The sequence below is a fragment of the Hemitrygon akajei genome, chromosome 9 (genome assembly GCF_048418815.1).
Source record: "Hemitrygon akajei chromosome 9, sHemAka1.3, whole genome shotgun sequence".
Taxonomy (NCBI): Eukaryota; Metazoa; Chordata; class Chondrichthyes; order Myliobatiformes; family Dasyatidae; genus Hemitrygon; species Hemitrygon akajei.
This window is the reverse complement of record NC_133132.1, coordinates 55839994-55854015: the sequence shown is the minus strand read 5'-3', so window position 1 is coordinate 55854015 and position 14022 is coordinate 55839994.

Genomic DNA, 14022 nt, shown 5'->3' with positions numbered 1-14022 from the left:
ACTCCAGACAGTGTTCCAGCACTCCAGTTTCCGAGTACTCCAGACAGTGTTCCAGCACTCCAGTTTCCGAGTACTCCAGACAGTGTTCCAGCACTCCAATTCCCCAGTACTCCAGAGTTTCAACACTCCAAACAGTTTCCCAGTTCTCCAGTGTCCCAGCACTCCAAACAGTTTCCCAGTACTCCAGACAGTGTTCCAGCACTCCCATTCCCCAGTACTCCAGTGCTCCAGCAATCCCATTCCACAGTACTCGAGTGTTCAAGCACTCCAAACAGTTTCCCAGTACTCCCGACAGTGTTCCAGCACTCCAATTCCCCAGTACTCCAGACAGTGTTCCAGCACTACAAACAGTTTCCCAGTACTCCAGTGTTCCAGCAATCCAAACAGTTTCCCAGTACTCCAGTGTTCCAGTACTCCCATTCCCGTACTCCAGTGTTCCAGCACGCCAAACAGTTTCCCAGTACTCCAGACAGTGTTCCAGCACTCCAGTTTCCGAGTACTCCAGACTGTGTTCCATCACTCCAAACAGTTTCCCAGTACTCCAGACAGTGTTCCAGCACTCCAATTCCCCAGTACTCCAGACAGTGTTCCAGCACATCAATTCCCCAGTACTCCAGACAGTGCTCCAGCACTCCAGTTTCTCAGTACTCCAGACAGTGTTCCAGTACTCCATTTCCCAGTTCTCCAGTGTTCCAGCGCTCCAAACAGTTTCCCAGTACGCCAGACAGTGTTCCATCACTCCAATTTCTGAGTACTCCAGACAGTGTTCCAGCACTCCAATTCCCCAGTACTCCAGACAGTGTTCCAGCACTCCAGTTTCTCAGTACTCCAGTGTTCCAGCACTCCAAACAGATTCCCAGTACTCCAGATAGTGTTCCAGCACTCCAGTTTCATATTACTCCAGATAGTGTTCCAGCACTCCAGTTTCTGAGTACTCCAGACAGTGTTCTAGCACTCCAATTCCCGAGTACTCCAGAGTTCCAGCACTCCAAACAGTTTCCCAGTACTCCAGACAGTGTTCCAGCACACCAATTCCCCAGTACTCCAGTGTTCCTGCACTCCAAACAGTTTCAAAGTACTCCAGTATTACAGCACTCCAAACAGTTTCCCAGTACTCCAGTGTTCCAGCACTCCAAACAATTTCCCAGTACTCCACTGTTCCAGCACTCCCATTCCCCAATACTCCCGACAGTATTCCAGCACTCCAATTCGCCAGGACTCCCGACAGTGTTCCATTACTCCCATTCCCCAGTACTCCAGTGTTCCAGCACTCCAAACAGTTTCCCAGTACTCCAGTGTTCCAGTACTCCCATTCCCCAGTACTCCAGTGTTCCAGCACTCCAAACAGTTTCCCAGTACTCCAGACAGTGTTCCAGCACTCCCATTCCCCAGTACTCCAGTGTTCCAGCACTCCCATTCCCCAGTACTCCAGTGTTCTAGCACTCCCATTCCACGGTACTCCAGACAGTGTTCCAGCACTACAAACAGTTTCCCAGTACTCCAGTGTTCCAGCACTCCAAACAGTTTCCCAGTACTCCCGACAGTGTTCCAGCACTCCCATTCCCCAGTACTCCAGTGTTCCAGCACTCCAAACAGTTTCCCAGTACTCCAGAGTTCCAGCACTCCAAACAGTTTCCCAGTACTCCCGACAGTGTTCAAGCACTCCATTTCCCAGTACTCCAGACATTGTTCCAGCACTCCAGTTTCCGACTACTCCAGACAGTGTTCCAGCACTCCAATTCCCCAGTACTCCAGACAGTGTTGCAGCACTCCAGTTTCTGAGTACTCCAGTGTTCCAGCACTCCCATTCCCCAGTACTCCAGACAGTGTTCCAGCACTCCAAACAGTTTCCCAGTACTCCAGTGTCCCAGCACTCCATTTCCCAGTACTCCAGACAGTGTTCCAGCACTCCAGACAGTTTCCCAGTACTCCAGTGCTCCAGCACTCCATTTCCCATTACTCCAGACAGTGTTCCAGCACTCCAAACAGTTTCCCAGTACTCCAGTGTTCCAGCACTCCAAACAGTTACCCAGTACTCCAGTGTTCCAGCAATCCAGATTCCATGTACTCCCGACAGTGTTCCAGCACTCCGTTTCTCAGTACTTCAGTGTTCCAGCACTCCAAACAGTTTCCCAGTACTCCAGACAGTGTTCCAGCACTCCAGTTTGTGAGTACTCCAGACAGTGTTCCAGCACTCCCATTCCCCAGTACTCCAGACAGTGTTCCAGCACTCCAGTTTCCGAGTACTCCAGACAGTGTTCCAGCACTCCAATTCCCCAGTACGCCAGAGTTCCAACACTCCAAACAGTTTCCCAGTTCTCCAGTGTTCCAGCACTCCAAACAGTTTCCCAGTACTCCAGACAGTGTTCCAGCACTCCCATTCCCCAGTACTCCAGTGCTCCAGCAATCCCATTCCACAGTACTCGAGTGTTCAAGCACTGCAAACAGTTTCCCAGTACTCCCGACAGTGTTCCAGCACTCCAATTCCCCAGTACTCCAGACAGTGTTCCAGCACTACAAACAGTTTCCCAGTACTCCAGTGTTCAAGCACTCCAAACAGTTACCCAGTACTCCAGTGTTCCAGTACTCCCATTCCCGTACTCCAGTGTTCCAGCATGCCAAACAGTTTCCCAGTACTCCAGACAGTGTTCCAGCACTCCAGTTTCCGAGTACTCCAGACTGTGTTCCATCACTCCAAACAGTTTCCCAGTACTCCAGACAGTGTTCCAGCACTCCAATTCACCAGTACTCCAGACAGTGTTCCAGCACATCAATTCCCCAGTACTCCAGACAGTGCTCCAGCACTCCAGTTTCTCAGTACTCCAGACAGTGTTCCAGCACTCCAGTTTCCGAGTACTCCAGACTGTGTTCCATCACTCCAAACAGTTTCCCAGTACTCCAGACTGTGTTCCATCACTCCAAACAGTTTCCCAGTACTCCAGACAGTGTTCCAGCACTCCAATTCCCCAGTACTCCAGACAGTGTTCCAGCACTCCAATTCCCCAGTACTCCAGACAGTGTTCCAGCACATCAATTCCCCAGTACTCCAGACAGTGCTCCAGCACTCCAGTTTCTCAGTACTCCAGAAAGTTCCAGCACTCCATTTCCCAGTTCTCCAGTGTTCCAGCACTCCAAACAGATTCCCAGTACTCCAGATAGTGTTCCAGCACTCCAGTTTCATATTAATCCAGATAGTGTTCCAGCACTCCAGTTTCAGAGTACTCCATCAGTGTTCTAGCACTCCAATTCCCGACTACTCCAGAGTTCCAGCACTCCAAACAGTTTCCCAGTACTCCACTGTTCCAGCACTCCCATTCCCCTATACTCCCGACAGTGTTCCAGCACTCCCATTCCCCAGTACTCCAGTGTTCCAGCACTCCAATTCCCCAGGACTCCCGACAGTGTTCCAGCACTCCCATTCCCCAGTACTCCAGTGTTCCAGCACTCCAAACAGTTTCCCAGTACTCCAGTGTTCCAGCACTCCATTTCCCAGTACTCCAGACAGTGTTCCAGCACTCCAATTCCCCAGTACTCCAGACAGTGTTCCAGCACTCCAGTTTCCGAGTACTCCAGTGTTCCAGCACTCCCATTCCCCAGTACTCCAGACAGTGTTCCAGCACTCCAAACAGTTTCCCAGTACTCCAGTGTTCCAGCACTCCATTTCCCAGTACTCCAGACAGTGTTCCAGCACTCCAAACAGTTTCCCAGTACTCCAGTGTTCCAGCACTCCATTTCCCATTACTCCAGACAGTGTTCCAGCACTCCAAACAGTTTCCCATTACTCCAGTGTTCCAGCACTCCAAACAGTTACCCAGTACTCCAGTGTTCCAGCAATCCAGTTTCCATGTACTCCCGACAGTGTTCCAGCACTCCGTTTCCCAGTACTTCAGTGTTCCAGCACTCCAAACAGTTTCCCAGTACTCCAGACAGTGTTCCAGCACTCCAGTTTGTGAGTACTCCAGACAGTGTTCCAGCACTCCCATTCCCCAGTACTCCAGACAGTGTTCCAGCACTCCAGTTTCCGAGTACTCCAGACAGTGTTCCAGCACTCCAATTCCCCAGTACTCCAGAGTTTCAACACTCCAAACAGTTTCCCAGTACTCCAGAGTTCCAGCACTCCAAACAGTTTCCCAGTACTCCCGACAGTGTTCAAGCACTCCATTTCCCAGTACTCCAGACATTGTTCCAGCACTCCAGTTTCCGACTACTCCAGACAGTGTTCCAGCACTCCAATTCCCCAGTACTCCAGACAGTGTTGCAGCACTCCAGTTTCTGAGTACTCCAGTGTTCCAGCACTCCCATTCCCCAGTACTCCAGACAGTGTTCCAGCACTCCAAACAGTTTCCCAGTACTCCAGTGTCCCAGCACTCCATTTCCCAGTACTCCAGACAGTGTTCCAGCACTCCAGACAGTTTCCCAGTACTCCAGTGCTCCAGCACTCCATTTCCCATTACTCCAGACAGTGTTCCAGCACTCCAAACAGTTTCCCAGTACTCCAGTGTTCCAGCACTCCAAACAGTTACCCAGTACTCCAGTGTTCCAGCAATCCAGATTCCATGTACTCCCGACAGTGTTCCAGCACTCCGTTTCTCAGTACTTCAGTGTTCCAGCACTCCAAACAGTTTCCCAGTACTCCAGACAGTGTTCCAGCACTCCAGTTTGTGAGTACTCCAGACAGTGTTCCAGCACTCCCATTCCCCAGTACTCCAGACAGTGTTCCAGCACTCCAGTTTCCGAGTACTCCAGACAGTGTTCCAGCACTCCAATTCCCCAGTACGCCAGAGTTCCAACACTCCAAACAGTTTCCCAGTTCTCCAGTGTTCCAGCACTCCAAACAGTTTCCCAGTACTCCAGACAGTGTTCCAGCACTCCCATTCCCCAGTACTCCAGTGCTCCAGCAATCCCATTCCACAGTACTCGAGTGTTCAAGCACTGCAAACAGTTTCCCAGTACTCCCGACAGTGTTCCAGCACTCCAATTCCCCAGTACTCCAGACAGTGTTCCAGCACTACAAACAGTTTCCCAGTACTCCAGTGTTCAAGCACTCCAAACAGTTACCCAGTACTCCAGTGTTCCAGTACTCCCATTCCCGTACTCCAGTGTTCCAGCATGCCAAACAGTTTCCCAGTACTCCAGACAGTGTTCCAGCACTCCAGTTTCCGAGTACTCCAGACTGTGTTCCATCACTCCAAACAGTTTCCCAGTACTCCAGACAGTGTTCCAGCACTCCAATTCACCAGTACTCCAGACAGTGTTCCAGCACATCAATTCCCCAGTACTCCAGACAGTGCTCCAGCACTCCAGTTTCTCAGTACTCCAGACAGTGTTCCAGCACTCCAGTTTCCGAGTACTCCAGACTGTGTTCCATCACTCCAAACAGTTTCCCAGTACTCCAGACTGTGTTCCATCACTCCAAACAGTTTCCCAGTACTCCAGACAGTGTTCCAGCACTCCAATTCCCCAGTACTCCAGACAGTGTTCCAGCACTCCAATTCCCCAGTACTCCAGACAGTGTTCCAGCACATCAATTCCCCAGTACTCCAGACAGTGCTCCAGCACTCCAGTTTCTCAGTACTCCAGAAAGTTCCAGCACTCCATTTCCCAGTTCTCCAGTGTTCCAGCACTCCAAACAGATTCCCAGTACTCCAGATAGTGTTCCAGCACTCCAGTTTCATATTAATCCAGATAGTGTTCCAGCACTCCAGTTTCAGAGTACTCCATCAGTGTTCTAGCACTCCAATTCCCGACTACTCCAGAGTTCCAGCACTCCAAACAGTTTCCCAGTACTCCACTGTTCCAGCACTCCCATTCCCCTATACTCCCGACAGTGTTCCAGCACTCCCATTCCCCAGTACTCCAGTGTTCCAGCACTCCAATTCCCCAGGACTCCCGACAGTGTTCCAGCACTCCCATTCCCCAGTACTCCAGTGTTCCAGCACTCCAAACAGTTTCCCAGTACTCCAGTGTTCCAGCACTCCATTTCCCAGTACTCCAGACAGTGTTCCAGCACTCCAATTCCCCAGTACTCCAGACAGTGTTCCAGCACTCCAGTTTCCGAGTACTCCAGTGTTCCAGCACTCCCATTCCCCAGTACTCCAGACAGTGTTCCAGCACTCCAAACAGTTTCCCAGTACTCCAGTGTTCCAGCACTCCATTTCCCAGTACTCCAGACAGTGTTCCAGCACTCCAAACAGTTTCCCAGTACTCCAGTGTTCCAGCACTCCATTTCCCATTACTCCAGACAGTGTTCCAGCACTCCAAACAGTTTCCCATTACTCCAGTGTTCCAGCACTCCAAACAGTTACCCAGTACTCCAGTGTTCCAGCAATCCAGTTTCCATGTACTCCCGACAGTGTTCCAGCACTCCGTTTCCCAGTACTTCAGTGTTCCAGCACTCCAAACAGTTTCCCAGTACTCCAGACAGTGTTCCAGCACTCCAGTTTGTGAGTACTCCAGACAGTGTTCCAGCACTCCCATTCCCCAGTACTCCAGACAGTGTTCCAGCACTCCAGTTTCCGAGTACTCCAGACAGTGTTCCAGCACTCCAATTCCCCAGTACTCCAGAGTTTCAACACTCCAAACAGTTTCCCATTTCTCCAGTGTCCCAGCACTCCAAACAGTTTCCCAGTACTCCAGACAGTGTTCCAGCACTCCCATTCCCCAGTACTCCAGTGCTCCAGCAATCCCATTCCACAGTACTCGAGTGTTCAAGCACTCCAAACAGTTTCCCAGTACTCCCGACAGTGTTCCAGCACTCCAATTCCCCAGTACTCCAGACAGTGTTCCAGCACTACAAACAGTTTCCCAGTACTCCAGTGTTCCAGCAATCCAAACAGTTTCCCAGTACTCCAGTGTTCCAGTACTCCCATTCCCGTACTCCAGTGTTCCAGCACGCCAAACAGTTTCCCAGTACTCCAGACAGTGTTCCAGCACTCCAGTTTCCGAGTACTCCAGACTGTGTTCCATCACTCCAAACAGTTTCCCAGTACTCCAGACAGTGTTCCAGCACTCCAATTCCCCAGTACTCCAGACAGTGTTCCAGCACATCAATTCCCCAGTACTCCAGACAGTGCTCCAGCACTCCAGTTTCTCAGTACTCCAGACAGTGTTCCAGTACTCCATTTCCCAGTTCTCCAGTGTTCCAGCACTCCAAACAGTTTCCCAGTACGCCAGACAGTGTTCCATCACTCCAATTTCTGAGTACTCCAGACAGTGTTCCAGCACTCCAATTCCCCAGTACTCCAGACAGTGTTCCAGCACTCCAGTTTCTCAGTACTCCAGTGTTCCAGCACTCCAAACAGATTCCCAGTACTCCAGATAGTGTTCCAGCACTCCAGTTTCATATTACTCCAGATAGTGTTCCAGCACTCCAGTTTCTGAGTACTCCAGACAGTGTTCTAGCACTCCAATTCCCGAGTACTCCAGAGTTCCAGCACTCCAAACAGTTTCCCAGTACTCCAGACAGTGTTCCAGCACACCAATTCCCCAGTACTCCAGTGTTCCTGCACTCCAAACAGTTTCAAAGTACTCCAGTATTACAGCACTCCAAACAGTTTCCCAGTACTCCAGTGTTCCAGCACTCCAAACAATTTCCCAGTACTCCACTGTTCCAGCACTCCCATTCCCCAATACTCCCGACAGTATTCCAGCACTCCAATTCGCCAGGACTCCCGACAGTGTTCCATTACTCCCATTCCCCAGTACTCCAGTGTTCCAGCACTCCAAACAGTTTCCCAGTACTCCAGTGTTCCAGTACTCCCATTCCCCAGTACTCCAGTGTTCCAGCACTCCAAACAGTTTCCCAGTACTCCAGTGTTCCAGTACTCCCATTCCCCAGTACTCCAGTGTTCCAGCACTCCAAACAGTTTCCCAGTACTCCAGACAGTGTTCCAGCACTCCCATTCCCCAGTACTCCAGTGTTCCAGCACTCCCATTCCCCAGTACTCCAGTGTTCTAGCACTCCCATTCCACGGTACTCCAGACAGTGTTCCAGCACTACAAACAGTTTCCCAGTACTCCAGTGTTCCAGCACTCCAAACAGTTTCCCAGTACTCCCGACAGTGTTCCAGCACTCCCATTCCCCAGTACTCCAGTGTTCCAGCACTCCAAACAGTTTCCCAGTACTCCAGAGTTCCAGCACTCCAAACAGTTTCCCAGTACTCCCGACAGTGTTCAAGCACTCCATTTCCCAGTACTCCAGACATTGTTCCAGCACTCCAGTTTCCGACTACTCCAGACAGTGTTCCAGCACTCCAATTCCCCAGTACTCCAGACAGTGTTGCAGCACTCCAGTTTCTGAGTACTCCAGTGTTCCAGCACTCCCATTCCCCAGTACTCCAGACAGTGTTCCAGCACTCCAAACAGTTTCCCAGTACTCCAGTGTCCCAGCACTCCATTTCCCAGTACTCCAGACAGTGTTCCAGCACTCCAGACAGTTTCCCAGTACTCCAGTGCTCCAGCACTCCATTTCCCATTACTCCAGACAGTGTTCCAGCACTCCAAACAGTTTCCCAGTACTCCAGTGTTCCAGCACTCCAAACAGTTACCCAGTACTCCAGTGTTCCAGCAATCCAGATTCCATGTACTCCCGACAGTGTTCCAGCACTCCGTTTCTCAGTACTTCAGTGTTCCAGCACTCCAAACAGTTTCCCAGTACTCCAGACAGTGTTCCAGCACTCCCATTCCCCAGTACTCCAGACAGTGTTCCAGCACTCCAGTTTCCGAGTACTCCAGACAGTGTTCCAGCACTCCAGTTTCCGAGTACTCCAGACAGTGTTCCAGCACTCCAATTCCCCAGTACTCCAGAGTTTCAACACTCCAAACAGTTTCCCAGTTCTCCAGTGTCCCAGCACTCCAAACAGTTTCCCAGTACTCCAGACAGTGTTCCAGCACTCCCATTCCCCAGTACTCCAGTGCTCCAGCAATCCCATTCCACAGTACTCGAGTGTTCAAGCACTCCAAACAGTTTCCCAGTACTCCCGACAGTGTTCCAGCACTCCAATTCCCCAGTACTCCAGACAGTGTTCCAGCACTACAAACAGTTTCCCAGTACTCCAGTGTTCCAGCAATCCAAACAGTTTCCCAGTACTCCAGTGTTCCAGTACTCCCATTCCCGTACTCCAGTGTTCCAGCACGCCAAACAGTTTCCCAGTACTCCAGACAGTGTTCCAGCACTCCAGTTTCCGAGTACTCCAGACTGTGTTCCATCACTCCAAACAGTTTCCCAGTACTCCAGACAGTGTTCCAGCACTCCAATTCCCCAGTACTCCAGACAGTGTTCCAGCACATCAATTCCCCAGTACTCCAGACAGTGCTCCAGCACTCCAGTTTCTCAGTACTCCAGACAGTGTTCCAGTACTCCATTTCCCAGTTCTCCAGTGTTCCAGCGCTCCAAACAGTTTCCCAGTACGCCAGACAGTGTTCCATCACTCCAATTTCTGAGTACTCCAGACAGTGTTCCAGCACTCCAATTCCCCAGTACTCCAGACAGTGTTCCAGCACTCCAGTTTCTCAGTACTCCAGTGTTCCAGCACTCCAAACAGATTCCCAGTACTCCAGATAGTGTTCCAGCACTCCAGTTTCATATTACTCCAGATAGTGTTCCAGCACTCCAGTTTCTGAGTACTCCAGACAGTGTTCTAGCACTCCAATTCCCGAGTACTCCAGAGTTCCAGCACTCCAAACAGTTTCCCAGTACTCCAGACAGTGTTCCAGCACACCAATTCCCCAGTACTCCAGTGTTCCTGCACTCCAAACAGTTTCAAAGTACTCCAGTATTACAGCACTCCAAACAGTTTCCCAGTACTCCAGTGTTCCAGCACTCCAAACAATTTCCCAGTACTCCACTGTTCCAGCACTCCCATTCCCCAATACTCCCGACAGTATTCCAGCACTCCAATTCGCCAGGACTCCCGACAGTGTTCCATTACTCCCATTCCCCAGTACTCCAGTGTTCCAGCACTCCAAACAGTTTCCCAGTACTCCAGTGTTCCAGTACTCCCATTCCCCAGTACTCCAGTGTTCCAGCACTCCAAACAGTTTCCCAGTACTCCAGACAGTGTTCCAGCACTCCCATTCCCCAGTACTCCAGTGTTCCAGCACTCCCATTCCCCAGTACTCCAGTGTTCTAGCACTCCCATTCCACGGTACTCCAGACAGTGTTCCAGCACTACAAACAGTTTCCCAGTACTCCAGTGTTCCAGCACTCCAAACAGTTTCCCAGTACTCCCGACAGTGTTCCAGCACTCCCATTCCCCAGTACTCCAGTGTTCCAGCACTCCAAACAGTTTCCCAGTACTCCAGAGTTCCAGCACTCCAAACAGTTTCCCAGTACTCCCGACAGTGTTCAAGCACTCCATTTCCCAGTACTCCAGACATTGTTCCAGCACTCCAGTTTCCGACTACTCCAGACAGTGTTCCAGCACTCCAATTCCCCAGTACTCCAGACAGTGTTGCAGCACTCCAGTTTCTGAGTACTCCAGTGTTCCAGCACTCCCATTCCCCAGTACTCCAGACAGTGTTCCAGCACTCCAAACAGTTTCCCAGTACTCCAGTGTCCCAGCACTCCATTTCCCAGTACTCCAGACAGTGTTCCAGCACTCCAGACAGTTTCCCAGTACTCCAGTGCTCCAGCACTCCATTTCCCATTACTCCAGACAGTGTTCCAGCACTCCAAACAGTTTCCCAGTACTCCAGTGTTCCAGCACTCCAAACAGTTACCCAGTACTCCAGTGTTCCAGCAATCCAGATTCCATGTACTCCCGACAGTGTTCCAGCACTCCGTTTCTCAGTACTTCAGTGTTCCAGCACTCCAAACAGTTTCCCAGTACTCCAGACAGTGTTCCAGCACTCCAGTTTGTGAGTACTCCAGACAGTGTTCCAGCACTCCCATTCCCCAGTACTCCAGACAGTGTTCCAGCACTCCAGTTTCCGAGTACTCCAGACAGTGTTCCAGCACTCCAATTCCCCAGTACGCCAGAGTTCCAACACTCCAAACAGTTTCCCAGTTCTCCAGTGTTCCAGCACTCCAAACAGTTTCCCAGTACTCCAGACAGTGTTCCAGCACTCCCATTCCCCAGTACTCCAGTGCTCCAGCAATCCCATTCCACAGTACTCGAGTGTTCAAGCACTGCAAACAGTTTCCCAGTACTCCCGACAGTGTTCCAGCACTCCAATTCCCCAGTACTCCAGACAGTGTTCCAGCACTACAAACAGTTTCCCAGTACTCCAGTGTTCAAGCACTCCAAACAGTTACCCAGTACTCCAGTGTTCCAGTACTCCCATTCCCGTACTCCAGTGTTCCAGCATGCCAAACAGTTTCCCAGTACTCCAGACAGTGTTCCAGCACTCCAGTTTCCGAGTACTCCAGACTGTGTTCCATCACTCCAAACAGTTTCCCAGTACTCCAGACAGTGTTCCAGCACTCCAATTCACCAGTACTCCAGACAGTGTTCCAGCACATCAATTCCCCAGTACTCCAGACAGTGCTCCAGCACTCCAGTTTCTCAGTACTCCAGACAGTGTTCCAGCACTCCAGTTTCCGAGTACTCCAGACTGTGTTCCATCACTCCAAACAGTTTCCCAGTACTCCAGACTGTGTTCCATCACTCCAAACAGTTTCCCAGTACTCCAGACAGTGTTCCAGCACTCCAATTCCCCAGTACTCCAGACAGTGTTCCAGCACTCCAATTCCCCAGTACTCCAGACAGTGTTCCAGCACATCAATTCCCCAGTACTCCAGACAGTGCTCCAGCACTCCAGTTTCTCAGTACTCCAGAAAGTTCCAGCACTCCATTTCCCAGTTCTCCAGTGTTCCAGCACTCCAAACAGATTCCCAGTACTCCAGATAGTGTTCCAGCACTCCAGTTTCATATTAATCCAGATAGTGTTCCAGCACTCCAGTTTCAGAGTACTCCATCAGTGTTCTAGCACTCCAATTCCCGACTACTCCAGAGTTCCAGCACTCCAAACAGTTTCCCAGTACTCCACTGTTCCAGCACTCCCATTCCCCTATACTCCCGACAGTGTTCCAGCACTCCCATTCCCCAGTACTCCAGTGTTCCAGCACTCCAATTCCCCAGGACTCCCGACAGTGTTCCAGCACTCCCATTCCCCAGTACTCCAGTGTTCCAGCACTCCAAACAGTTTCCCAGTACTCCAGTGTTCCAGCACTCCATTTCCCAGTACTCCAGACAGTGTTCCAGCACTCCAGTTTCCGAGTACTCCAGACAGTGTTCCAGCACTCCAGTTTCCGAGTACTCCAGTGTTCCAGCACTCCCATTCCCCAGTACTCCAGAGAGTGTTCCAGCACTCCAAACAGTTTCCCAGTACTCCCGACAGTGTTCCAGCACTCCATTTCCCAGTACTCCAGACAGTGTTCCAGCACTCCAATTCCCCAGTACTCCAGACAGTGTTCCAGCACTCCAAACAGTTTCCCAGTACTCCAGTGTTCCAGCACTCCCATTCCCCAGTACTTCAGACAGTGTTCCAGCACTCCAAACAGTTTCCCAGTACTCCAGTGTTCCAGCACATCAATTCCCCAGTACTCCAGACAGTGCTGCAGCATTCCAGTTTCTCAGTACTCCAGACAGTGTTCCAGCACTCCATTTCCCTGTTCTCCAGTGTTCCAGCACTCCAAACAGTTACCCAGTACTCCGGTGTTCCAGCACTCCAAACAGTTTCCCAGTACTCCAGTGTTCCAGTACTCCCATTCCCCAGTACTCCAGTGTTCCAGCACTCCAAACAGTTTCCCAGTACTCCAGACAGTGTTCCAGCACTCCCATTCCCCAGTACTCCAGTGTTCCAGCACTCCAAACAGTTTCCCAGTACTCCAGTGTTCCAGTACTCCCATTCCCCAGTACTCCAGTGTTCCAGCACTCCAAACAGTTTCCCAGTACTCCAGACAGTGTTCCAGCACTCCCATTCCCCAGTACTCCAGTGTTCCAGCACTCCCATTCCCCAGTACTCCAGACAGTGTTCCAGCACTCCAAACAGTTTCCCAGTACTCCAGTGTCCCAGCACTCCATTTCCCAGTACTCCAGACAGTGTTCCAGCACTCCAGACAGTTTCCCAGTACTCCAGTGCTCCAGCACTCCATTTCCCATTACTCCAGACAGTGTTCCAGCACTCCAAACAGTTTCCCAGTACTCCAGTGTTCCAGCACTCCAAACAGTTACCCAGTACTCCAGTGTTCCAGCAATCCAGATTCCATGTACTCCCGACAGTGTTCCAGCACTCCGTTCCTCAGTACTTCAGTGTTCCAGCACTCCAAACAGTTTCCCAGTACTCCAGACAGTGTTCCAGCACTCCAGTTTGTGAGTACTCCAGACAGTGTTCCAGCACTCCCATTCCCCAGTACTCCAGACAGTGTTCCAGCACTCCAGTTTCCGAGTACTCCAGACAGTGTTCCAGCACTCCAATTCCCCAGTACGCCAGAGTTCCAACACTCCAAACAGTTTCCCAGTTCTCCAGTGTTCCAGCACTCCAAACAGTTTCCCAGTACTCCAGACAGTGTTCCAGCACTCCCATTCCCCAGTACTCCAGTGCTCCAGCAATCCCATTCCACAGTACTCGAGTGTTCAAGCACTGCAAACAGTTTCCCAGTACTCCCGACAGTGTTCCAGCACTCCAATTCCCCAGTACTCCAGACAGTGTTCCAGCACTACAAACAGTTTCCCAGTACTCCAGTGTTCAAGCACTCCAAACAGTTACCCAGTACTCCAGTGTTCCAGTACTCCCATTCCCGTACTCCAGTGTTCCAGCATGCCAAACAGTTTCCCAGTACTCCAGACAGTGTTCCAGCACTCCAGTTTCCGAGTACTCCAGACTGTGTTCCATCACTCCAAACAGTTTCCCAGTACTCCAGACAGTGTTCCAGCACTCCAATTCACCAGTACTCCAGACAGTGTTCCAGCACATCAATTCCCCAGTACTCCAGTCAGTGCTCCAGCACTCCAGTTTCTCAGTACTCCAGACAGTGTTCCAGCACTCCAGTTTCCGAGTACTCCAGACTGTGTTCCATCA